This window comes from Artibeus jamaicensis, unplaced genomic scaffold (genome assembly GCF_021234435.1).
Source record: "Artibeus jamaicensis isolate MK-2021 breed Jamaican fruit bat unplaced genomic scaffold, CSHL_Jam_final contig_469, whole genome shotgun sequence".
Taxonomy (NCBI): Eukaryota; Metazoa; Chordata; class Mammalia; order Chiroptera; family Phyllostomidae; genus Artibeus; species Artibeus jamaicensis.
In genome coordinates, this window is record NW_026521847.1 from 339996 (window position 1) to 367639 (window position 27644).

At 42.6% G+C, this 27644-nt stretch overlaps 1 long non-coding RNA gene and 2 other non-coding genes across 6 annotated transcripts; all 3 read right to left on the reverse strand.

Moving 5' to 3' along the window:
* Window positions 1–4377: 4377 nt before the first annotated feature.
* Window positions 4378–24705, reverse strand: LOC119053736 (uncharacterized). 4 transcript variants are annotated; one of them, XR_008392080.1, is made up of 9 exons: window positions 24625–24705; window positions 24347–24381; window positions 24086–24125; window positions 23206–23391; window positions 22324–23061; window positions 20292–20396; window positions 11746–11795; window positions 10501–10649; window positions 4378–4425 (listed from the first exon to the last, which is right to left on the reverse strand). It is a non-coding gene; the product is annotated as an uncharacterized LOC119053736 (long non-coding RNA). The 4 variants fall into 4 exon arrangements; XR_008392082.1 differs by lacking the exon at window positions 4378–4425 and having other exon boundaries at window positions 9577–10649; window positions 22324–22460; window positions 22976–23061; window positions 24625–24704; XR_008392079.1 differs by lacking the exon at window positions 4378–4425 and having other exon boundaries at window positions 9578–10649; window positions 24625–24704.
* LOC119053769 (small nucleolar RNA SNORD52) lies at window positions 23490–23557 on the reverse strand. Its single transcript, XR_005083368.1, has one exon. It is a non-coding gene; the product is annotated as a small nucleolar RNA SNORD52 (small nucleolar RNA).
* LOC119053772 (small nucleolar RNA SNORD48) lies at window positions 24231–24293 on the reverse strand. The gene has a single exon (XR_005083369.1). It is a non-coding gene; the product is annotated as a small nucleolar RNA SNORD48 (small nucleolar RNA).
* Window positions 24706–27644: the final 2939 nt, after the last annotated feature.

The window sequence follows — 27644 nt, forward strand, 5'->3', positions numbered from 1 at the left end:
AACTCACAGTTATTAACAACCACACCTAAAATGAAAGCAAACTAAGAGGACAGCTAGATCAGGAGCAGAACCATAGAAATGAAGATCACCTGGAGGGTTAGCAACAGGGGAGTGGGAGGAGGAGAAGGGGGGAGAAGGTACAGAAAATAAGTAGCATAGACGGTAGGTAGAAAATAGATGGGGCGAGGGCAAGAATAGTAGGGGAAATACAGAATCTAAAGAACTTGAGACACGTGGTCATAAATGAAAGGGGGGAATGGTGGAGGAGGGTTGTGCAGGGTGGAGGGGAATAAAGAGGGGGAAACAGAACAACTGTAATGGCATAATCAATAAAATATATTTTTAAAAAAACTAAGCGAACAACTAGAACAGGAACAGAACCACAGAAATGGAGATCACATGGAGAGTTAGCAACAGGGGAGTGGGAGGAGGAGAGAGGGGGGAAAGGTACAGGGAATAAGCATAGATGGTAGGTAGAAAATAGACCAGGGGATGTTAAAAATAGTAAAGGAAATGTAGAAGCTAAAGAACTTATATGTATGACCCATAGACATGAACTATAGGGGGTGGAATGTGGGTAGGAGGGGGTGTGCAGGGCAGAGGGGAATAAAGGGGGAGGAATGGGACAACTGTAATAGCATAATCAATAATATATATAAATATATAATTTTAAAAAGAAAAAGTATCCAAAATAAAAATAAAAGCAATCCCCTAAATTAAATAAATAAATAAATAAAATATTTTTCTTTTAAAGATGAATAGAGGAGGTTTTAGATTTGGTGGGCTTTCATGTGCAGGAGCCATACCTCTGGCCCTATAAAGATTTCATTCATAAAACAAAGGCAGTTATTTTTAATATGTCAACAGTTGGTTGGCCACTCAAATGTTTGTAAAGACTGACAAATACATTTACCCATATGTGAAATGTTTTTTCACTTGGATATATTTTTTCCAGGTTACCAACAGCATATAGCTTAGGTATCTCTGAAAGCCATAAAGATTTAAATATATTATACCTCTGTCCATTTCCCGTGGGAATAGTAAAACAGGTCCAGTTGCAAGATAGTATTGAAATTAACAGTGCCATTGACTGACCAAACCTCTCCATTGCCTACTTCATTTATTTATCATTTATTTATTTTAAAAGTTTTACTTATTTTTAGAGAAAGGGGAAGGGAAGGAGAAAGAGAGGGAGAAGAAACTGTATGAGAAATATATCCATCGGTTGCCTCTCGCACACCCCCAACTGGGGACCTGGCCTGCAACCCAGCCATGTGCCCTGACTGGGAACCGAACCAGTGATCTTTCAGTTTGCAGTCCAGTGCTCAATCCATTGAGCCACACCAGCCAGGGCTGCCTTCTTTATATTAGGACCAGGCCATGTTACAAAGCAAGATTAACCTTTTTATTGAGGGAGTCGGGGTCAAATTTCTCCTAATTGGCAAGTATGTACCCCAAAAGGGACTCCCAAGGCACTGTGGACTGCTTCCCCATCTACAGAGAGTCAGATATGTAGCAAGAAGTCTCTGCTGTTTTGGGCCATCCTGAGTTAAGTGGGTACCCTGTTAAGCTGTTCCTGAGCCTCTCATGGGAGTCAATAATGAAGAAAAGATGGTTAGCAAACATTCAGTCAGTCTCAAGATTAGTTTCCCCATGGGAGGTTCCTTTAAAATTATTCTTTTCCTATTTGGTCAAATATCTGGTTCCTTTAGTTCCAAATACATCCTGGGAAAAGATATTCGGGCATCACTGGTTTCAAGAAAGTCTCACCCTGCTAGGTGAATTGGGGCAAACTTAACTGGTAAAAATGTTACCCCACAACATTTCCTAGTTGGGAGGGAGCAGGTTTTGACTTACAACAGACATAGGACAATTATCTCTACCATTTATATAGAAGCTTACTCTGAGGGAGGGTGATGGTTGTCAGAGGTAAAGGGGAATTAAGTAAGTAAAATGAAGGGATTAAGAATTTTTTTATTTTTCTATAGCAGAGAGGCAGGCATCCTGCTACTCATTAATTGTCCAAACAAATACAGCAACAACTCTTTAGCAAAACATGGTGGGTGGCAGAGTTATAAATAAAGCAGTCAGAGAAGGGAGGGGGGAAAATTATGAGTTAGGCAAATTTGAGTGGAAAGGCATGATTAAGAGAAAGAGGCCTGGAATCTGCTGCAGGTTGAAATCTTGTCTGCTCCTCTCAAGAACTAAACCTAAGGAGGGAATCAAGAGAGCAATCATAAAGGTCAAGTTGGAAGATAGTATTATAGTTAAAAGATCCACCCATGGGCCAGACCTTCTAGTTACCTAGTTTATCAGGCCATATTGCAATAGAAAATTAGGCACTTGGTCTTGAGGTTGGTAAGTCCCACAGCCTTAAAGTTCTTAAGTAGACATCCCAATGGGGAGTCCTTGGGTGGGAGTAACTGAGTATTGCGCTTGGTGAAAGGGAAGGATAAAGGATATCTCAGGGGGGAGAACACATGGAGGGACGGGAAGGTTCAAGAAGGGTGTCCCCATCTCAAACAACCCAGAGATCTGCTGCCAGAATTGAGCATTACTGAGCCTGAGGACAGACCAACCACAAAGATCTGCCTCAGAGCCAGGCATCTCTGAGTCTGAGAGCGGACTGAACCCAGCAGGGTGACAGAGGGATCCCTCACAGCTGAAACCCTGGGAGAGTGGCAGACCCAGCTCCAGGGTTTACAACAATGAGACAGGGGGCTTAAGCTATCACTTTTGACAAAGTGAATGTTTTCACTGCAAGTTTCAAGGAGACTTAATGATCACTGGCCATGTAGAGAGTAAGGAGGAGGATGTCCGCAGAGTCTGAAGATATGGAAAATGATTAGAATCCTCTCTCCAAACCTTGCAGAGACAGGGTTAGGGGGTAAGCCTGGGTCAAGCTTCCACTGCTCACTGCTCCCCTAGTCGCAAATCTCAGGAGGCAAAGGAGAGGGAGAAATAGAATGTCCTTGTACAGACCACCAAAATGTTAGGGTGTTTGATGATGCAGGCTGTGAAAGAATGCACAAAGAAGTAAATGAAGAGCAAAGTTTTTATTCATTTTTCAACAGTGGAAAGGGGCACAGTGTGGAGAAGTACACCAGCACTGAGGGGTGGGGCTTTTATTGGATTATAATGGACTATAAAAGGGTAGAGGGTTGCTATGTGTGGCCCCTGGGCTTTGGGGGCATTGCAACACAGGAGGTTTCAGGTGGTTTTGCATAGATGCAGTTTGTTGCAACATTATCTTCTGCCTGCTGGTGTGGGGCAGTTAGTCATGGTCTGTTCTTGCTTTCTAGTAATTTCCAGTCCTGAGGACAAGCTCAGAAGAGTAAAAGGGCAGTCATGTTTAACAAGGTCATGGGCCTGCTCAGCAAGTGGCACCACAATAGCAAATGACTCTGGCTTTAACTTTTCAATTATTTATCAGAAATAGTGGATGAAAGAGAGGAAATAAAACCATGAATGTCTAACCCTTGAACCTTGAGTAATAGACACGGCAAGAAACTTTTAAGAAAGTGACCGTGTTCCTTCTTCATGGCCAAGAACCTGAACTACAGCGATCGATCCTCAAGGAAGGACTTCCTCATGAGGAGGGAATGGGGCAGAGCTCATTATAAAACAGAGCCCTGAGCTCCAGCCCAGTGTGCAGGTCCAGTATCTCTAGAAGCAGTCCAGTACTTTGGATTTGAAATAGAAACTGCAGGAGACCCTAATCCTGAGCTTCCTGGATTGCACTTTGAGCAACTTATTGGACTCTTAGCCTAGACTTGGCCTAGCCTTGATTTACGAAGAATAGATTTCAAAATACTGAAGAAAAGACCTTAAAAGAGAACCTGTTTTAACAGAAATCATGTCTAAAGAAACCAATAACTATTAAAAGCTGGCAGGGATCAAACCTGCCTATTTCCCTGGGTGTCTGGTCCCACAAACACTTTCCATATGGTAGGTGCTTAATACAGGAGGAAAGACAAGTTCAGGTTGGTAATGTTGAAGCCAGAAATGACACTGGAGTTCAGGCTGCCTGTCACTACCAAACCCAATAAGCAGAGACAGGGATTGAATCTTTATGGGCACTTTATTCAGATGGCCAGCGATCTGAGAATATGGCAGGTTCATACCCTAACAGACCATCTTAAGTTCCATTTTTAAATGGCCCTTTTTATAAGGAGAACAAAGTGTAGGTAAGGGGTTTGGAATGCAGGGAAAAGTTAATTGGATTTAAAAAAAAAAACAACTTCAGCATTCCCGCCCTGGGCAGTGGTCTTTAGCTGTGTCCTGAACAGTGGTCATCTCACCCTGGAGTACAATGGCTCAGATATCATCTTGAGTTGCTTGCAGTCCTTCTGAGGAACAAAGATGGAACTGCTTATGGTCTCCTGAAGTCAGGGTGGGTCATAACTTCAGTTCCTGGAACAAAAGCTTTTACATGCATTGATTACTAAGCTTATTAGCTATTACTTAAACTAAAATTTTCCAACTCTTAAGTCCCTTATCAATGTCAATGTAAGAACATCCAAACCTTTAGTGAATTTTTTAAGAATTTATTTGAGCCAAATTGATCATATTGCCAGAAAGCAAGATCTCAAATGCTCCCTCTTGTAGTTTTTTTCTTCTTTTTTAAATACTCACCTGAGGGCATTTTTTTTCCATTGCTTTTAGAGAGGAAAGGAGAGGGAAACATCAATGTGAGAAACATCAGTTGGTTGTCTTCATTGAGCTCCCAGGCCAGGGATGGAACCCAAAATGCTTATCAAACCATACTCCAAACAATGGAGCCACACTACCAGGGCTGCAGTTTCTTTATGCATTTGAAATTAAGAAAAAATCATAAGGAAGACTACACAAAGGTGGAAGAAAACAGAGTGTGGATTGGATTACAGGATAGTTGACAAGATTAGTACTCCCTTGAGGGGTCTGAAATATATGCAATTCAAAGGTGTATTAACCTAGATGCACAGAAACAATGAAGAGGGCTGGCTTAAGGCAAAGATGAAACTTTTACTAAAGAAGTTGTATAGCATGGGGTGTGACTATCTACCTTGACCCAGCCAGTTAGGAATTCATGATCAGATTACCTGTGAGGTTATTTTTTATTAAATTTATTACAGTGCAACTTTTTGTTCCACAGCAAACTATAGCTCACGGGCTATCTGCTCTCTTTGTAGATACTAAAATATCAAAAGGCCTCTGTCTTTGCTCTGGATGGAGAAAAAAAAGGAAGTGTCTCTGGAAAATTCTGAACAACAGTTCACACTCTTGTCAGACTGGGGCCAGAAATCACATTTCCTTGAAGCCTCCAAATATGGAGGCCACAAATTTAATTACTCAGATATAACTTATTGAAATGTAATTTATCAACAATAAAATAAACTCCTACAGTGCCACATCTTTTTCTAAACTTTCCTTTTTTATTTTTAAATATATTTTATTAATTATGCCATTACAGTTGTTCTATTTCCCCCTTCATTCCCCTCCACCCTGCATACCCCTCCCCCACCATTCCCCCCCCCTTTAGTTCATGAACACTTGTCTCAAGTTCTTTAGACTATATATTTCCCCTACTATTCTTACCCTCCTCCTATCTATTTTCTATCTAGTGTCTACGCTACTTATTTTCTGTACCTTCTCCCCCCTTCTCCTCCTCCCACTCTCCTGTTGCTAACCTCCTTGAGATCTTCATTTCTATGTTTCCACTCCTGATCTAGCTGTCCTTTTAGTTTGCTTTTGTTTTAGGTGTGGTTGTTAATAACTGTGAGTTTGCTGTCCTTTCACTGTTCATCTTTTTATCTTCTTTTTCTTAGGTAAGTCCCTTTAACATTTCATATAATAAGGGCTTGGTGATGATGAACTTCTTGAATTTGATCTTATCTGAGAAGCACTTTATCTGCCCTTCCATTCTAAATGAAAGCTTTGCCGGATAGATCAATCTTGGTTGTAGGTCTTTGGATTTCATGACTTGAAATACTTCTTTCCAGCCCCTTCTTGCCTGTAAGGTCTCTTTTGAGAAATCTGCTGACAGTCTGATGGGAACTCCTTTGTAGGTGACTGTCCCCTTATCTCTTGCTGCTTCTAGGATTCTCTTCTTCATTTTAATCTTGGCTAATGTAATGATGATGTGCCTTGGTGTGTTTCTTCTTGGGTCCAACTGCTTTGGGACTCTCTGAGCTTCCTGGATTTCCTGGAAGTCTATTTCCTTTACCAAAATGGGGAAGTTCTCTTTTATTATATGTTCAAATAAGGTTTCCACTCATGACTGTTCCTCTTCTCCTTCTGGTACCCCTATAATTCAGATGTTGGAGCGTTTAAAGATGACCTGGAGGTTCCTAAGCGTCTCCTCATTTTTTTGAATTCTTGTTTCTTCATATTTTTCTGTCTGGTCATTTTTTCCTTCCTTCTGGTCTGCTCCCTTGATTTGAGTCTCAATTTCCTTTCCATTACTATTGATTTCCTGTGCATTTCCATTCATTTCAATTAGTTTAGCCTTCATATGATCCTCTAATTTGTGACTAAAATCAACCAGTTAGTTCTGTGAGCATCCTGATCACCAGTGTTTTGAACTGTGCATCTGAAAGTTTGGCTATTTCTTCATTGCTTAGATTTATTGGCTCCGGGGCTCTGAGTTGTTCTTGAGCCATGTTTTGATCTGTTTGTGCCTGTTACATATGAAGGGCGGAGCCTTAGGCGTTCACTAGGGCAGGGCCACCCAGGTTGCTGGTTTGTAATGCCGCATGTGGGGATGGGTCAGAGAGGGGCCACCCAGGTTTCTGGTTTGTGACACTGTATGTTGGGGTGGGGTCAGAGAAGGACAATATCGGTCTCCTTTGCCGCTTCCCACCACTGGGGCCTGTGTGTTCTGTCTCAGTCTCAATGCTCGCTCCTTCGCCGTTTATCTGCGTGCAAATGTGTGACTGTGATCAGCCCTCAGTGGGTCTGCCACTTTGTGAGCTCAGTGGGTCCACCCGCTTCTCCACACCTGGGATCTGCCCACGGCTACTGGCACACCTGGGTCGTGTGCCCGGGTCGGTCTGCTGGATCTTTCCTGCCTGACTCAGCTCTGCTGCTGACTCTGCCCCTATTACTGGATTGGCTAAAGGGTTTGTTGTTGTCAGACTTCCATATAGTTCAATTTTCTGTGGTTTGGATGCGTTTTTGTTGCTAAACCTTTGTTGTTTTAAACTTGGTTGTGCAAGAAGGCACCATGCTTCCACGTATGCCTCCATCTTGGCGGAAGTCCATAAAATCTTTTTTAAAACAAAGAAGGTGAGGCTGGAGGGGGAAGTAAAGATACATAGTCATCTTTTGCTTCAGTACCTTAAGCCCAGTTTTGCTATCTTCCTATCAGTTCACCAATTTAAGGGACCAGTGATGTTTGACTTTTACAAAGGTTGGTTTTTGTTTTATTTGTTTGTTTATTTGTTTTTAGAGAGAGGGTAAGGGAGAGAGAAAGAAAGGGAAAAAAAAACATTAATGTGTGGTTGCTTCTCACATGCCCTCCACTGGGGACCTGGCCTGCAATCCAGGCATGTGCCCCAACTGGAAATCGAACGTACAACCCTTTGGTTCACAGCCTGGTGCTCAATCGCTGAGTCACACCATCCAGGGCCAAAGCTTGGTTTTGATATTTGGAATCCCTGGATATATTGAGATGCCCTTGATACTGGAAGTGGGAGCCTGGTTGGGAGCAATGTCTGGGGACTAGCATGGCTTCACTGAGAATGTCATGCCAACCCCAGCGGCAGTTCCTTGGCCACAGTTCTAAATGGAGAGATCACAGGAAGGTTTGTGTGTCAGCATGTCTGGGTCTTGGCAAGACATTTGATAAAGTCAGAGGAACAACAAGGAAATTTCTTGGACTCAGGTATATAAAAATAGGTGGAATTCATTTGCCACCATTGGAGAAGACTTTTATACCAACTCCTTACAAACAGTACTGTAAACAAAGGAATAGGATAAATCATTTATCCTGCCTTTGCAGCAACAGCAAGTAATTCAAGTTAGATAAAGTACCAGTTGATGAAAGTTGACTTATTAGTTACTTATTGTACAAAGGAATGTCAGCTACTAAGTGCAGAAAAGAATAATCAAATTAGAAAACCATTATTTTGCAAACTTAAATAATTAACTCAGGTGAAGGAGTTCAAAGCATGTTACCCCAAAATATGCTGCTTTAGCATATTGATTATTTTGAGTAAAGGCACTTGAGAAACAGCAGGTACAAGAAGAATAAATCTGACCTTCTTCTTCCTCCTGAAAGCAGAATATCAAACTCCCATTTGAAAGTTGTTCTCCCTGTACCAGGAGTTGAGACCAAGACAGTGCTATACAAACAGACCTTGTTAAAATTAATTCTTATCCCCTGGTTGGGTAGCTCAGTTGATTAGAGCCTTGTCCACATATGCCAAAGTTGCTCAAGTTTGATCCCAGGGTCAGGGTACATACAATTATCAACTAATGAATATGTAAATAATCAGAACAACAAAAGCAGTGTTTCTCTCTCTCTCCCTTCCTCTTGAAACCGGAAAAGTTAGAGTTTGTACTGCCTGTCACTACCTTCAATTCCTAAAACAATAGCTTTTTACATACATTAATGATTAGTAACTAGTATTTAAAACTAAACCTTTCCGACTCTTGAGTTCCCCTATCATTCCCACCACTGTTAAACTATCTTATTTCTATGTGATCAGTGTCATATGGAAGTATCCACTTCACTGTTGAGCACGTATCTTAGCATTAGACCACCTGGTGGCGAGTCAGGAATACACTCAATTGCAGATCCTCATAAGGGAGTACATTGTATGCAACAACACACTATTATACTGACCAAGATGAAAAGAATGAAAACAACAAAAACGTCTCTAAACCAGCAACACTAGGCAGCCCAGAGGCTAGTTCAGACAAATCAATACCAAAGAATCCCTCTCTTTGCTTTCTCTTGGACTCTACTTCATGTATTTGCTTCACTCTATGCTCTGGGATCTGTGAATTATCAGTCAGGTTGAAACAGCAGTGTCCTTCAAGTTCTTCACATCCATGATTATGTCTTAAAAAGAGGTAGTCTATAGCTGTATGGTTTTCTAATACTGCTTCTCTAACTTGTCCTAGTTCTTGACTAATGGTTTGTGAGGTGGCACTTGAAGCTTTTGCCATAGCACAGGCTAATCTACCCATTTCTACATCCAAAAAGGTTGCCATGGCTGGCATTACAAATATAGTCAAAGACACATATTCAGCAGGGCTAAAAAAAAGCTGCAAATCTCTGTTACATTCAGGTGCAGGCTTGTTACTATCAAGCCTGAGTGGTGTGGGGCTTCTGAGGTATAAACACCATCAGTCTTCCCAGAGAGCATGGTCCCCCAGAACTGTTTGTTGAAACACAGGAATAAACAGTTCCTCCACATATTAGAAGCCATCCTTCAGGCAATCGGATATGACTAAAGGCATAAAACACATTAGTGGTGGTACAATTCATCTCCACATATGCTGAAAGCATAAAACAGTTTTTAGTACAGGTGACAAAAGTTGCACGCTCTCCAGCAGGAGCTACATTACTGAATTATTTTATTTTAATATTCTATTTATTTTTAGAAAGAGGAGAAGGGAGAGAGAAAGAGAGGGAGAGAAATATCAATGTGTGGTTGCCTCTCACGTACCCCATGCCAGGGACCCAGCCCACAACCCAGGCATGTGCCCTGACTGAGAATCGAACTAGTGACCCTTTGGTTCACAGGCTGGTGCTCAATTCACTGAGCCACATCAACCAGTGCTACATTAGTAATTGTTAAGAAAACATTTCCCTGTCCTTTAGAGTTACGATAGGTCCCCAGTTACAAATATCAAAGTAGGTTACGTTCTTATTTCAAAGGCTTTCCAAGGGAGCACAAACACCTCTAAGACAAGAAGTGAAAGTTTGTTCAATGTAAGTTCCTTCTGCAAGACAAAAATCAAAGAAGTTTAGAACATTTTCCCTAAATATACCCAATATTTTCATCTCATTTGAAAGGAACAAGTTCTCCATAACATGGGGTTAAACAAAAAGTAATGAAAAGAATATAAGGCATTGTTTTCGAAAGATGACTTTCAGGTCTTCTTGAGGTTCGGCAGTCCATTGTTCCTCCGGTGCTTTCTTTACTGTGGTGTGAGGAATCCAAGGTTTTATTCCTGCCAATTTCACTGCGGTTGGAGTGATGAGGAGTACATTCCAAGGTCCAGTCCACTCTCCTTCTGGTTGGCTCTGGGGATCCTGACTTCCAAGTCTTAAGTAGCACCTTGTCTCCAGGCTCAAAGGAATGTAGCCAAATGTGTGGGGGAGAGGTCTCCAATACAAGCAAGGTTGTTAATTACAGGTAAGGTGTGACTTAAATGTGGTACACATTTCTTTACCTTCACTTCTTGATCTTCATACATATCTCCCACCCCAATTATAGCCTGAAATGGCCACCCGTACACAATTTCATAAAGATTCAACTGAATCCCACTTTGAGGAGCCACCCTTACCTTGAGCAGGGCAACAGGTAAAGCTTGATCCCAATGAAGATGAGTTTTTTGGCAGAGCTTGGCGATATTTTCCTTCAAGGTGTGATTCATTTTCTCTACCTTCCCAGAAGCCTGAGCTCTCCATGTCTTGTGGAGTCCCCACTTGATTCCTAAAAATTTATTAAGCTTCCATGTAATTTCTGAAACAAAAGCAGGTCCATTATCTCTCTGGACGCTGCTGAGTAGGCCAAAGCGAAGAATTACTTCCTTCAGTTGGGCTTTCACAACCTCTGAGGATTTCTCAGTTCTGGTAGGAAAGGCTTCCACCTATACTAAAAAGGCATCAACAAAGACTAACAAATATTTCCACCCTTGGACCTTTGGCATCTGGGTAAAATCTACTTGCTAGTCCTCAAACTGGCACTGTCCTCGGTATTGTTTCCCTTCTTGTTTTGCATGGGGATCTGTCTTGGGGTTGTTCTTCCAGCACACAACACATCTACCTATAGTTTTCCGGATGGCTTTAGAAATTCCAGGACCTGTGAGCCACCCAGTTTCATATAGGAGGTTAATGAGTCCCTTCCATAGTGAGTGGCCTCGTGCAAATGTTTCATGACTGGCTCTACTTAATGTTCAGGAAGCAGTATAACTCCTTTCTTATTCCTTTTCTTTCTGCTATCAGGACTTTCTTTATCAAAACCCTAAGTCTAAGCTTTCTTTGAGTCTACAGTCAAATATTCAGGGTCAAATTGTGACAGATCTAGAACAGGTACCAAAGGCATTTTAAATGTTTATTTTGAAGCCTTTTACTGCTTGATCGGCGGGGTTGTTTCATTTAGCCACTTCAGTGTCCTCTTTCTGATGTCTGGGGCAGTGTGTAACTGCCACCTGTAAAGGTACATGAACAATTAAAAAACTTCTGCTGCATGCTTAATTTCCTTTTTATTGGAGGTTAATCATTCTCTTGCCTTCCAGATAGAACCATATGCATGCAAAATTAGGAACATGTACTGTGACTCATTATACACATTCACTATCTTTTCTTGTGACAGTTCCAGTGTCCTCGTCAGTTAAATCAGTTCAGCTTTCTGAGCAGAGGTTCCTGGCACTAAGGCCTATGTCTCTACTGTTCCTTCAAGAGTCACAACTGCACACCCAGCCTTTCTGCTTCCTTTGTCCATAGAACTGCTTCCATCTGCATAGACAGCCCAGTCTGCCTCTTCTAGAGAATGGCCCTGTAAATCAGTTCTGCTCCAATATACTTACTTCATCTGTTATCTCAGCACGGTCATGTATCAGTGCAGCCGAATCAGGCTCTGGGAGAAGAGAGGCAGGATTTAACTTACAGTTTTGAGGGAGACATTGGAATTGTTGAGAGGAATGGCTCAGTATCTGCCCATTCCTCCAGCAGTGAGCCCCCAATTTCCTTTTTGCCCCAGCAGGCTCATCATTTGGTGGGGTGCATAAATGGTGATAGGCTGTCCCAAGGAAAACTTTTCAGCTTCCTGTAAAAGTTCACAGGTGGCTGCCATAGCTCTCAAGCAGGCTGATCACCCCTGGACAATGTGATCTAGTTTCTTTGACAAGTATGCGATGGGTTGAAGAATCTCACTAAACACCCTGCCTTTCATGAACATAAAATTGGAAGGGCTTCAGTAGGTTTGGAAGCCCCAAGGCCAGTGAAGAAGCCAGGTGCACCTTCAGGGACTCAAAATCCTGAGTGCACTCCTTCATCCACTCTAAAGGGCTATGTTCCAGTCCTTTCAGAGCTTCATGCAGTGGTTTAGCAATGAACCCAACGTTTGGAATCCAAATGCGGCAGTTGTCTGCCATCCCCAGGAATTCTCCTGTTTCCCGGTGTTAGGAACACTCATTTGAATTATGGTTTCTTTTCTGTTTCCAGTAAGACTCCTTTTGCCAGGTTCAAGCAGAAACCCAAGAAACCTTATTGTCTGTTGGCAAATCTGAACCTTCTCTGCCGATACTTTACAGCAACAAGATGCCAGATGGTTCAAGGTAGCTATGGTGTTAGTTAAACATTGCTGAAATTATGTCCTGGAAGTTAAGAGGTTGTCTACACATTGTAACACAGTTCCTCCTTCTAGTCTTAGGTCCTTTATGTCCTGACTCAGGGCCTCCCCCCAAACTGTGGGGGTGTTCTCAAACTCTTGTGGTAAAACTACCCAGCAGTACTGAGTCTTGACTTGAAATTCCAGGTCCTTGCATTCAAAAGGAAACAACAGTTGAGAGTCTTGATCAACTGGAATGCAAAAGAAAGCACTTTTAAGTCCAATACTGAATATCAAAGGCTGTCCCCAGGTATATTGTTTACCCCAATATAAAGGTCCAGGACAGTAGGGTGAATGTCATGTACAATGTCATTTGGCCCTTAAATCTTATACAAACTGATATTCATTTGAGTGAGGCTTCGTACTGGGCAATATGGGTGTACTGTATGGAGAGCAGCAGGGCTGAGTAGGTCCACATTCTTGAAACTTCTGAATTTTGGGGTATATTCTTTTTGGACCTCTTTCTACAAGCAATACTGCCTCCTATTGGGAGTTCCTGCCCCTGGTTTGAGGTCATCTTTAACAGAGGATGCCAGTTCAGCCCTCCCTGGCCTTCCAGCAGCCCACACAATGAGATTTATCTGATTCTTGATTTCTTCTCACCAGGGATCTGCTTCTTTCTCTTCCCTGCACAACTGCATGAAGAATTGCCATGCATGCTCCAGAGTAACCAGTAGGTGAAGCTGTTGCTCCTCTGCAGAAAAAGTGATCTAGGCTCAGAGTTTTGACAGCAAGTCCCTTCCCAGAAGAACTGGACACCAAGGAATATATAAGAGTTTATGAGTTAGCTCTAGCTGGTGTGGCTCAGTGGATTGAGCTCTGGCCCATGAACCAAAAGGTCACCGGTTCAATTCCCACTCTAGGGCACTTGCGTGGGTTGTGGGCTAGGTACCCAGTAGGGATATGCAAGAGACAACACTTTGACCATTTCTCTCCCTCTCCTTCTCCCTCCTTTCTTCTCTCTAAACATAAAGAAATAATTTTTAAAAATATATCTTATTGATTATGCTATTATAGTTGTCCCATTTTCCCCGCTTTATTCCCCTCCACCCTGCACACCCCCTCCCACCCACATTTCCCCTCTTTAGTTCATGTCCATGTGTCCACATATAAGTTCTTTGGCTTCTACATTTCCCATACTATTCTTGCCCTCCCCGTCTATTTTCTACCTACCATCTATGCTACTTATTCTCTGTACCTTTTCCCCCTCTCTCCTCCCCCACTCCCCTGTTGCTAACCCTCCATGTGATCTCCAAAGAAATAAAATCTTTAAAAGAATTTATGAGTTAAAAGCCTATCTCTAATGGCACATTTTTAAAAAGATTTTATTTATTTTTAGAGAGATGAGAAGGGAGAGGGAGAGAAACATCAAGTGTGGTTGCCTCTTAAGCACCCCCTATTAGGGAGCTGACCCACAACCCAAGCATGTGCTCTGACTGGAAATCGAACTGGCGACCCCTTGGTTCTCAGGCCAGCACTTAATCCACTGAGCCACATCAGCCAGATTTCTTGAAATCTAACGATTTCCAGAAACATTGGTTTTCAGGGCTTCCAGGAATTCCAGTTACAGTTATAGCCTGCTGTGGGGACTCAGAGGTCTACTGACCATGCAGTATGTTGCTCTGGTATCAATAAAATAATCTAGTTTGTCCCCCCATGGCTAGCTTCACTGGAGGTTCCTGGGGGGGTGACTTTAATAGGTTGTTGTAATAAGAGAACCTCTGGGTCATCATCTGAGTAAATCCCTTTTCTCGGCATAACTCGCTCAAGTGCTCAGACTCTGGCCCTTTTTCCCGTACTTGGGGCACTCAATTTTCCAGTGCCCCTTTCCTGTGCATATTATGCACATTGATCAGTGGCAAGCATTATAGACGGCGGTTGGTGCCTCTTGCCCATCAATGGAATTGCTGAGGCCTGTTCCAAGAAAATAATGGCTGATTGGGCCTTTTTTTCCTTCTCTATTATAATAAACTTTGAAGGCAATATCTACTAATTGCGAAAGATTCTTTCCTATTCCTCCCTCTAACTCCTGAAGTTTCTTTCTGATGTCAGGGTGTACTTTGAGAGACAAACGCCATATTCAGCATTCTAATATTTTCAGGGGCTTGTGGATCCCAATCAGCGTATTTCCCATAGGCCTGGTAGATCCTTTCAAGAAAACCAGAGGGGTCCTCTGTGGGCTTTTGTTGTGCTTTCACCATAGACTTTTCTGCGTACAGACTTTCTTTAGTCCCTCAAGGATACACTACTTACAGTGCTCCTTGGAGCATTCTCATTGGGGTCCTATTTGGGCTTGGGTAAAAAGGTGTTGCCTTAGTAGGGTCAGAAGTCCCATCTGGACTGTCTTGGTGCAGTCTCAGAGCCTCTTCATTTGCCTTACCCAACACCAGCCTCTATTCATCCCACAGAAACAAAATATTTAGTAAGGCTTGTATGTCTGCCCATTTGAGATGGTGTGTAGCAAAAATTGACATAACTATGCCAGTCACTTCAGTATGAATATCTCTTAAGCACTAGAAACTCTCCTCCATTTTAAATAAAGTTTCGGATAAGCAATCTTGGTTGTAGGTCTTTAGATTTCATGATTTGGAATACCTCTTTCCAGCCCCTTCTTGCCTGTAAGGTCTCTTTTGATAACAGCATAATCAATTAAAAAAAATTAAGGACTTTAGTTTTTCCAGTTTAACAGGTCTGATGTAGAAAATGGAGTATGTGCCCAATAATATCCAGTGGCTGCTGGCCTTCTGGCCCTACTCCCACTGGAAATCTCCACAAAGGGTACTGCCCTGCCCCAGCAGGGGTTCTCCTCTACCAAATTAGTTTCTGGTCTACCAGAGACCAGTCCAGGCTCACTTCCTCCACCTCCCTCAGTTGGAGGAAGGTCCTTCAGGGCTGAAGGGGCCCTGGGAACCCTGACCATGCTCACAGCAGCCTTAATATCTATGTCCTCCTGGTCCCTTTCCTCTGCACCACTAATTTATTTCCTTTTAATCCTTTATCTTTATTATGTAAACTCATGAAAGCTTCTATGTAAGGCATTTCATCCAACTTCCTTGGTCTTTGACAACTCCAATCTCAGTATAACATAGTAATTTAAAGACCCATTCAGTGACCGGCACTCTCCTGAGTCCAGATTACACATAAGCTAAACAGTATTGCAATTAAAATTTTTTTTTCTTTTGAGTATTTATAAACATAGGTTGGTCACTCAGCCAAAATTCGCCTCAAAGGGCTGTTTCCTAGAATGGAGGTTTTGCCCTCCATTCCACCAGAGCTCTGAAACGTTAAACCCATTTTTTTTTTTAACAAAGAATAAATGATCCTGATACAAGGTGCTGTGCAATACATAGCATGTGGTAGGCTAAAAAATGATCCTCCCAAGGTATCCATTCAAACTCGTCATTTCTGTAGTTCAAGGGTCAATGATATATATGACATGTATACTCACACAGTATTTTTGCTGTATTTTCTAAAATGGAAAATTGTTGACAATTGTTGGATTTAGGTGATGGGTATATGGCTATGTGGGTATTCTTTACAGTATTCTTCCTGCTACTTGATGGTATTATGACAGGCAACAGCCAGCCTAGAATGTGACTCACTTCCACCTGAGGTTCACCTGACTGTAGTTTGACATTTTAAGGGTCAGCAGGTACTTTAACACTTAAGAATGTTTCCTCATTCTTTGGGAAAAAGCACAACAATCAAAACATAATCATTATGCAGAATGTTAATGGACAAGAAAATATGACAAAGTTACATACTTAACAGCTGGCCCTGAGCTGCTGGAAGCCAGATGCCCTCATGCGCCACAGGCAGAGCTAAAGATGGTGCCAGTGTTAACAAATCAATCAGGTAGTGAGGACAGCTCTGCACAAAAAATATATGCTTAAGGTCGGAGCATCTCATACCATCCGTTAGCTCCCTCTTCCTATTATTCATATTTTCTCTACGCCACATTAGATTTTCTTCTAATTCACACTAATCCTCTATTCAGCTGGTCTGTTATTTGACATGTTCATTGTGCTTATCTAATTATTCCAATTCTTGAGTTTCTACTTGCCTTTTTCAAATCTGCCTGCTTTTTTAATAATGCTGTTCCTGCACAATGCATGAAGTTTTTTCCTTCACCTCTGACCATCTTCAGCCTCCAAGAGTCCTTTTGTCATTTTATCATTTCTTACTGTGCCTGCTGACTTGCCCCAGAGCGTGAGTAAGTCCATGCTTTTTATTTTGGCTCATCTTGGGAACTGCTGTCTTCAAGAGGAGTGCCAACTCTGGAGCCCAGCAGTGTCCGTGTGGTGGCTTAACTTTTGTTTTTGCTCAACCCTTCAACATTCAGAGGCCCCCAAACATTTTTAAGTTAAATAGTTCATATATGCAAACATATTTTAAAAAAATATTTTATTATGCTATTAGTTGTCCCATTTCCCTCCCTTCATTCCCCTCCACCCTGCACACCCCTCCCACCCCCCTCCCACCCCCTTTAGTTCATGTCCATGTGTCATAAGTTCTCTAAGCTTCTACATTTCCCATACTGTTTTTGCCTTCTCCATCTATGCTACTTTAACCTCTGTACCTCCCCCCCACTCCCCTGTTGCTAATCTTCCATGTGATCTCTGTTTCTGTGGTTCTGTTCCTGTTCTAGTTGTTTGCTGTTTTAGGTATGGTTGTTAATAATTTCGAGTTTGCTGCCCCAAGTACACATCCTTGACTGATCACCCTCTTTCCCCACCCACCACAACCTGGGTGACTACTATACTGAATGTAACAGCTAACAATCCCACGCATTTGGAATTCAACTTCTTCTGAAGTTGCGCCACTCCTAGAACCTGGTGGGACAGGGAAGACCATGTCTTGGGGTGGAGGTTTTATCAAATCATCAACTCTGAGGCCATGCTGTGGGGCTCTAGGATACAGAAGACAAGTCATTTCCAAGCCTGGAATAAAGTTTCACTAGACCACCTTCACCATGGCTGTAGCTCAATCTTATACTCCAAAACTGGGGTTGGCAGAGGACTGAGGGTCCCACAGCCAGGGAAGGACCACACAAGTAAGGGCAACAGTACGAGACCCTATGGATAAGATGAAATTGACCATCTAAAAGGGATGCCAGGGGTTTTAAGTAACGGTGACTGAGGTAGTGACTAAGTGTAAGTTATGACTAAGCTACCAGAATATGATTACAGCTAATACCTAATAGGGTCTGCTATGTGCTAAGTAAGCACTGTTTTAAGGGCATGTACCTACCACCTACCTTTACAACTCTGTAAGGGTGGGCACTCTTTTATCCGTTTACAAATGAGGACATTGTGTGGTAAGTTAATTTATGCAAAAAAAGTATTCAGTTTGGCTCCCAAATCTTAACTAGTCCCCTATATTTACTATAAGATAGTCACCCCAGAAAAATGCATTTATGAAAAAAGCAAGTTGCAGTAGAACTACATGTAGAATTAATCCATATTTATGAAATTCCAGAAGATAACAAAAACCAAACACTGTAACAAGAATGCAGAATAAAAGCATAAAGAACAGGGGACTTCCAGCCAAGATGGAGGCGTAGGTGGAAACACTGTGCCTCCTCACATAACCAAGTTTAAAGACAACAAAGTTTTAGTAACAAAAACGCAACCAAAACACAGAAAATTGAACTATATGGAAGTCTGACAATGAGTGAACCATTCAGCCAGACTGGTAAGAGGGGCAGAGCCAGGAACTGGCAGAGCAGGGTTGTGACAGGCAGATCCAATGAGGGCGCAAGGTGGCAAACTAACGAGGTCACACACTTGTGCACAGATAAACCAGGCGAAGGAGCATGCAGTGAGATGGACTGTGCAGGCCCCAACGGTGGGAAGCAGCAGAGGGGACCAATACTGCCCCTCTCTAATCCCACCCCCACATACAGTGTCACAACCCAGCTACTGAGTGGCCCCACCCTGGTAACACCTAGGGCTCTGCTCCTCATACTAACAGGTGCGAACAGACCAAAACATTATGGCTCAAGAACTCAAAGCCCCAGAGCCAATAACCTTAAGCGACCAAGAAATAGCCAACCTATCAGATGCACAGTTCAAAACACTGGTGATCAAGATGCTCACAGAACTGGTTGATTTTAGTCACAAATTAGAGGAACATATGAAGGCTAAACTAATTGAAATAAAGGGAAATGCACAGGAAACCAATAATGATGGAAAGGAAACTGGGACTCAAATCAAGGGAGTGGACCAGAAGGAAGGCAAAAATGACCAAACAGAAAACAATGAAGAAAGAACTCAAAAAAAATGAGGAGAGGCTTAGGAACCTTCAGGACATCTTCAAATGTTCCGACATCCGAATTATAGGGGTACCAGAAGGGGAAGAGGAACAACAACAAGTGGAAGACTTATTTGAACAAATAATAAAAGAGAACTCCCCCAATTTGACAAAGGAAGTAGACTTCCAGGAAATCCAGGAAGCTCAGAGAGTCCCAAAGCAGTTGGACCCAAGAAGGAACACACCAAGGCACATTGTAATTAGCCAAGATTAAAATGAAGGAGAGAATCCTAGAAGCAGCAAGAGATAAAGGGACTGTTACCTACAAAGGAATTCCCATCAGACTGTCAGCTGCTTTCTCAAACCTTACAGGCAAAAAGGGGCTGGAAAGTATTCCAAGTCATGAAATGCAAAGACCTACATCCAAGATTGCTCTATCCAGCAAAGCTTTCATTTTTAGAATGGAAGGGCAGATAAAGTGCTTCTCAGATAAGATCAAATTCAAGGAGTTCATCACCACCAAGCCCTTATTATATGAAATATTAAAGGAACTTATCTCCCTGGCTGGTGTAGTTCAGTGGATTGAGCGCAGGCCTGCAAACCACATGATCGTGGTTCGATTCCCAGTCAGGGAACATGCCTCGGGTACAGGCCAGTTCTCAGCAGGGGAGCAGGGGACTCACAAGAGGCAACCATACATTGATGTTTCTCTCCTTCCCTTCTCCTCTAAAGATAAATAAATAAAATCTTTAAAAAAGAAAAGGAACGTATCTAAGAAAAAGATAAAAATATGAACAGTGAAAGGACAGCAAACCCTGTTATTAACCACCACAACTAAAACAAAAGCAAACTAAGAGGACAGCTAGATCAGGAGAACCATAGAAATGAAGACCACATGGAGGGTTAGCAACAGGGGAGTGGGAGGAGGAGAAGGGGGGAAAAGGTACAGAGAATAAGTAGCATAGACGGTAGGTAGAAAATAGGGGGGAGGGCAAGAATAGTATGGGACATATAGAATCTAAAGAACTTGAGACATGTGCACATAAACTAAAGGGGGGGAATGGTGGGGGAGGTGGTATGCAGGGTGGAGGGGAATGAAGGGGGGAAATAGAACAACTGTAATGGCATAATCAATAAAATATATATATATTTTTTAAAAAGCATAAAGAACAGAGAATGATAAAGCCACAATTGAACTGCATGGTTTCCTCCAATCCAGAAGGGGAAAAAGGGAAATGTCAAAGGCAGATTTGCTTCAATTATTGATGTTCTAAAGCCAGGTGATGGACTGGTTCATTGGAGACAATGGAACGTGAGTCCTGACACTTCCCCTCTCTGGGATTAAGCAATATTTTTTTAACGAGACAAACTTCATTTAGAAAGTCAAACGTAGAAGTGAGATGTACAAGAAAGGGGTTCAAGAATCACACATTACAGAGGCAAAAGAAGGGTCTGTGAAGCTTAGGAGAGAGGAATGTAAAGGCAACGTACCTTGGGGAAGACACAGAGCATGCCTAAAGCCACAGGCAGCAAACGAGGCCAGCGGGCTGAATCCGGCCCTCCACCTTGCTTCTACCCAGTGGCAGCATCGAGCCCCTTTCCCCTAGTTAAGGAGTAAACTACATTTATGCAGTCCTAAAATTACTTTCAGCCCTTTAAAGGCAACGCAAGGCTGATGTGGCCCCCGATTAAGAGTTTGACGCCCTGCTTAAGGAAATTATTAAACATCCCTCAGCTTTCCTTTCCTTGGCAGTAAAGTGAGCAAAGTTGATTTTGAGGGATTCAATTAAACAAGGCATGTAAAAAGCACAGACCTCCTGGCAGCTGCTCAGTGGATTAAGAATGGGCTTTTGAACCAAAAGGTCATAGGCCACAACTCCAGTGGGGTGCACATGAGAGGCAACCACATTGATGTTTCCTTCGTTCTCCCTCCCTTCCCCTCTAAAAATCTTATTTATTCTTTAAGTTCTTTTAAAATATTTTATTTATTTATCTTGGAAGGAGAGGAGAGAAACATCAATGTATAGTTGCCTCTCATGAGTCCCCTGCTGGGAACTGGCCTGCAACCCAGGCATGTGCCCTGACTGGGAATCGAACCTCGATACTCTGGTTCGCAGGCCCGCGCTCAATCCACTGAGCTATGCCAGCCAGGGCTTAAAATCTTTTTTAAAAGATAGATAAAGGATGCCCTGACTGATGTGTCTCAGTGGGCTGGATATCATCCCACAGACAAAAGGTTGCTGGCTTGATTCTGGGTCACAGCACATGCTTGGGTTGCAGGCCCCTCACTGACGTTTCTCTCCTTCCCTTCTCTCTACATACACACATACATACCATCTTTAAAAACGAAAATCTTTGCTGATCAGTTTAAGTAATGGGAATCAAGCTAGAAATGTTCAATAGGTAAAAAAATGCAGCCCTAGTTGGTGTAGCTCAGCGGATTATTAGAACCAGATATGATCAGAGTGCCTTTATTTGATGCTGTAGCCACTCCCCCCAAAACCAAGAATGGGACGTTTAAAATAAAGGGTTTGAGGTGGATAGGGGAAGGGTTAGCCCCTTGTTGTTCAAAGCTGGTGCCTCAGGGTTTCAAGATGTTAAGTTGGGACAACAGGTTAGGTAAAGGGCTGAGCTGTTCACAGGTACAATAAGGTCAGTCTGATCACTGGCCAATATGGCTGGCATCAGATGTCTATTGTGGGAGGTGGGAGTTTCCACCAAGCTGTGAGCTGAAAACTAAATTGGGATAATTCAGTCATGGGCAGTCCAGTGTGATGGAAAACTGGCTTGACCCTTCCAGACTGAGTGCCAGCCTGCAAAACAAAGGGTCATGGGTTCAATTCCCAATTAGGGCACATGCCTGGGTTGTGGGACAGGTCCCCAGCAGGAGGTGCCCAAGAGGCAACCACATATTGATGTTACCCTTCCTTTCTCCCTCCCTTCCCCTCTCTAAAAATAAAATTTTAAAAAAAGAAAAAAAATGCAGAAATGCAATTTTTTAAAGATCAGTCAATAGGTACACAAGCTAGTGATAAAATAATCACCACATTATCTCCGTAAGTTTTTTCATCTTGTAAAACTACAACCCATTAAACTCCCCATCCTAGCAACCACCAGTAAGAATGTTCTTTTAAAATACATCTAAACAACCTATATTTTCACCAATTTATCAGAAGGCAAATTAAGTGACTACATGTTAGTACTGTTCATCATAAAAATCCCAAATCCTTGTTAACAGCATCTAGTACATTAGAATTATTTTGACACATTCTAGAAATCCTTAACAATGTCAATGTGGCACAATCTAATTCCAGTTTTTTATACACACCTATAAAGAGGTACAGCAAGATGTCAACTGTAATGCTCCTTCATTGGTGGCTGCTGCTATTCACTTTCCTAAATCTTTTTGAACCATCTTGTTTTCACTGAGACCAAAGAATCTACTTTATTTTCTTTAATATATTTTATTAGAATCCTTTTAATAAAACCAAGTACTTATTTCAGACAGTGAAGCAAAAGATACACGATATTTAAGCTCCCCCAAATTTCAAGGCAGTTTTTCTCTTCAGTAAGTTGACAGCTGCTCACACTGGCTAATGCAGGAAGTTCCTACGATCTGCCCAAAACCAGACAGAGGGCGTACTTTTTGTCAGTAAAATCCTGAAATCTCATAAAAGGAACATGTATCAGAACTATACAGGTAACTGTCATTAAAACAGAAAGCTGGGCTGGCAGAAGAGTTGCCAGATGGCAAGAAAAAAAAGGGAGGCTTAAGAGTGATAAGAGCGCTGGCCTGTGAATGGAAAGGTTTCCAGTTCTATTCCCAGTCAGGATGGCCAGGTCCCTGGTTGGGGGTGTGTTAGAGGCAACTGATCAAACCGTTTCTCTCTCACACATCGATTTTTCTCATCCTTTCTTTGTCCCTTGCTCTATCTCTAAAATAACATTTAAAAAAAAGTGTAAGCCCTGGCTAGTGTAGCTCAGTGGATTGAGCACGGGCCTTCGATCCAAAAGGTCACGGTTCAGTTCCCCGTCAGGGCACATGCCTGGGTTGCAAGCCAGTTCCCAGCAGGGGATGCACCAGAAGCAACCATACATTGATATTTCTCTCCTTCTCTCCCTCCCTTCCCTTCTAAATAAATAAAAATTTTTTAAAAGTGTAAGAGTGGCCCTACCTGCAGCCCTGGTGGCCTGGCTTAGGGCACCTGTGAGAGGCAACCAGTGGATGCTTCTCTCCCCTTTCCCCTCCCTTCTCCTCTTTCTAAAAACAACAAAAAAAAAAAATTTAAAGAGCGATGAGTGCGTCAGGTGGTTTCTAAGATCCTGAGAGAAAATGTTCAGAGGCTGTAGTCCAACCAGATCATCACTACCACTCTGGGGCTGGAAGAAAAACCTGCAGACTCACCACAGTAGCCCAAGAGAAGGACTATGGCTCTTGTCAAACAGCATGAAGAGGCAGGAACCATTACCTAGGCATCCCAGCCATCACAACAGTACTTTTCCAACAGCAGTAACCTTAGGCTTTCAGTCACCGGTTTAGTGGTGAATCTGGGAAGGGGCACCGCCACTGGCTGGGCTTCCAGAGCTCATGCTAGAAACAGGAAAACAGGACAACAAATGAAAAAGGACAAACGAGTTACTGCCCACCCACTGGGCCTTCTCAGAGACTCAAATTCCAGTTTCCCAAATGAGTCAGAACTTAATTTTTGACATCAAGACCAGTGTCAGTGACTCTAGTCTGAGAAATCATCATTCCCAAATCAGGGAGACCTGGATCAAGGAAAGCTATTCTGGGAAAAGATCTAGAACATGTGAAGTCATAGGAATAGGTAGTTTGAGAGAAATAGAAAATAAAGTTACAAACTGCATAGAATTGCTCCAGCCCAGCATGTAGAAAAAGGGATGGAGAAAGCAGGTTTAACCAGGCTTAGACAATAACATAGGTAATTGCAAAAGGTTTTTCACCAAATCATCACAAAAAATATAATCCATCAAGTGGCCCTTGGAAAACCATCAAGTTAAAGGTTTACATTTTTGCACGTGACCTTAGAAAGCAGGCAGTCTCGACAGGGTGGTGAAAGCTAAAGGGAAGGGGGGAAGGGGGCTGGGTGGAGGTGGGGAAGGGGGGCATGTGGAATATCTGTAAGAGTGTCAAAGATAAAAATAAAGCTATACAGAAAATAAAAAATAAAAGGCAGGCAAACTCCACAGTGCCCCATGAAAGAGCTTGGGAGCAAGACAGTCTCTGAAAAGGTACTTAGAGTATGCTTACACCTAACACTCACCTTTACTCAAGGATAACACATTGGTCTACGTCTTAAAGCCCTAGTGGAGAAAATAAAACACAGGAGTTATGTGGTTAACAAGGGTTCCTGGCCATCAACTTCTCCCTGCGCCAGGTAACAGGGATCCCAGTCCAGGGAGGGAGGTGGTCAGCGCGCTGCGGTTATGGCGTCAGCGAGACACTCAGAATCACCGGGAGTCATCATCACCCCCATCCTACCCCAGGGCAACCGCAGCCACTCCATCTCACACAATCCACTCACCCTTGTGCTGTAGACGCACCCGCGAAAATCAGCGTCTGTAAAGAAACCAATGAGTCAGTAAAAGCTCGTAGGACTCTAGCCAAGACCCCCCCATGCTCCGGACTGCGTCAGTTCAAAGCAGTGGCGTCACGCGGACATCAGAAACTCTAGTCTGTAATGGTAATTCATCCTGCTCAGCCCGAGCCTGCGGCCCCTCACCCAGCAGGGCCCTGGAATACTTGCCGGCAGACAGCTGTGCAAGGCTGCCTGAGGCGCTGGAGACCCCTCACCATCCTCACCTTAGAAGGACGGTAACCTGGCTACCAAGTAGCAATTCGGACGAAAAGAACGGCGGCTCCGGGAGCCCACTATTTATAGTGGGGTGAGGTCGGGGCCTGACGGCCTTGGCTGTCTTCTGAGATGCCTGGTTGGACCTGCAACATTTGCTCATTGTTCGCCCAAATAATAAAACAAAGTGAAAGAGAGGCCATCGGTGACTGTTTCACACTCTTCTGGTCAAATATTCGGAGATATTTTGTGAATTTTGAAAAACAGGCGATATAACTGGCCAGCGGGCTGAAAGTCCCTGCGCCCGCCACTTGCTCGCGCAGCAGGGCTCTTTCTAGTGGCCTAGGCCAGTTAATGACTCAGACTCCAACCTCGCGTCCTTGCCAGGCCAGCTTGGGGCCAGCTTGGAGCCAGGATCTCTCCCAGGAACTGTCAACCCGCTCCATAGAGCCAGCGAAATCTGAATTCGCAAACCCACTGGAGCCCGCAGATCTGTCAGCATAGTAAGCTTCACGTCTTTATCTGTATTGATATAATTGACTACAATAAACTGCTTAAATTTAAAATACACAATTCGATGTCTATAATCCACTCTAACCTTTTTTACGCGTACACTTCTGAAAAGTATATTCACATTGTTGTATAACCAGTTTCCAAGACCTTTTTTATTTTGCAAACAAATTCTATACCAGTAAACAACTCCTCTCTGGTCCTCATTCTTCCTCCTTTTATGGGTGGTGCCTGGCCTGGGAGTTGACCAAAACCAGTAGAGGTGTTCAGTATGCTCTGAACAGCACTATATGCAAGGAAGTGTTGGAAGCAAACCAATCGAAGTAGGTGGCAACAGCCAGGCCATGTTCTCCCTTCACTAGAATACACTTTCAAATGTCTTCTCCTAATCATTTGCTCTTGGCTCTTAATCCATCAACTTGTATATTATCCCAAATCCTACCCACCTGGACCCCTCATTTATATAAATGTGAGTCATTTTTGGTGATGCTGGTTGGCATCTTTTTTCATCTTTTGAGCAAAAGCCACATATAATGGTGATTTGGGAGTTCTGAACCATACAAAATCAATCTCCTTTTCGAGTCACATAATTTAGACACAGTGAGCAAAGAGTAAAATTTGGAAAGAGGCCATTGTGGGTAGAAAAAATATCCCTTCACTTTCTTACCCAATTATCCTTCCATCTGCCCTGAACTTCCTCCAGTTTCAACCTTCCATCAAAAAAATCTCTTCCAAAAACAAAAAAAAATATCTTCCAAGAGTCCTGTAGTATTCATGTATTTGACACATTTCTCAGCCCAGGGGCCTCCACCTGTGGCTGATGTTGCTAAGTGAATTTTGCTTGAAGTTTCAACATGTGTACAGATGGCTAATGACACTTTTTTTATTTTAAATTTATTTTTATTGTATTTTCTCCATACAGTGACATATTCTGATACTGCTTCCTAATGAACCACCTCCCTAATGAGGGACTCATGAACTGAACTGGCCCGTCCTGAGGAATTTTCTTCTGGGCTCTATTACGCTGTTGCTTGGAGATGTTGTTGCTAGAGATTTCCCTAACCTCTCTCATTACTGCTGCTGCTGCCAGTGAGTCACTTTTAAGGCCTTTCTAGCCTTCACACTCCCACTCACAGTAGTGAGTTCTTTACTACCAGCTGGGCCCCTGAAAACAGACACTTTGCTGCTCCTAAAGTTACAATCAGGGGTATTGTCTGGTACACTCTGGTTGCAAGTTAGAAACACCTGGGCAGCTTGAACAAGCATTAGGAGGACTTTCTTATACAGTGTCATTCCTAACAAATTTTCTTTTACCTTCCTCAGAGGGTAATTTATTGGAAGATACAACATGGGAATTTTTATTTCTTTGATTTTGGTGTAGGCGTTTGTATTTCCAGACTGTTTTTGGTAGGAAGCAGGTTGGAATTCTCTCAGGTTAAAGGAAGTGTTCAGGACACGTAACTGTTAAGCTGGAAGAACCCCCTAAGCAAAGGTTTGTATGGAAGGAAAAACCATTTTCCCTATCTCCCCAGCTCTATACCATACAGTTTTTATCTCCTTCTTTCTACATTAAATTTACCATTTTTTTGAGCCTGTCCATGAAAAAGGACAAAGAGGATACTAATTGTTAAAACTTGGTTAAAAATATTACTCAGAACCAGACTTGGGCTCTATATCTGGCCCCAAACCATGAGGGTTGTGCTAATTTTGTTCCGGATGTCGTTAAACTGGCCACCTCCACATGCTCACCAATTAAAAAAACACTTTGGAATACCTGATGTGTAGAGGATGGTGGGATGAGGATTACTGAAGATTATTGGGGTGACTCAAAGAACCTGGTAGTGTCTAGCCCATCCCTCTTTATTATCATGCCCCCATATAAGTATCTCAGTCCTTCAGAGTCAGTTTTATAACTGCAGCTAGGTGACCATAACTGAAGGTGTGTCACTTACCTATAGCATATTTCTGCTCAAAATGACATTACAACTTTGGAAGTGAGACCATTTATTTGGACAATATAAAAAGAGGCAACCAAAACTCATAGGATAAATAACTGCATTTGACCACCAGGTGGGATTTACAGAGCCAGGGTGAATCTGCAGCTCATTTTTTGCTCTTTTGTCTACTTTGAATATCTTTATAACCTCAACAAAAGACTGGGAAACTCACAGATAAGAAGTGGGTACTAAAGAACTCTGTATGGAAGAATTCATAACTGCAAATGAGGAATGATAAACCCTTCTATCTAAACACAGCCTTTAAACCCATACTAATCTCTCCTCCCCAAAACCCTATTGCTGCTCCTGTCCCTACTTTTCTCTAAAACAAGCTCCACCTCAATCAAAATGGTTACCCAGAATGTTTCCTAACACAAATGTGATTCACCACCTAGAACTGATTCTCAACAAAAACACCCATAGCCATGGCTCCCAATATTCACCAGTCATCAGAAGTACTGCCCCCACTCACCACGTATGGAATTCCGTCATTTCGAAAGAGTCCATTAACACTCACAAATAAA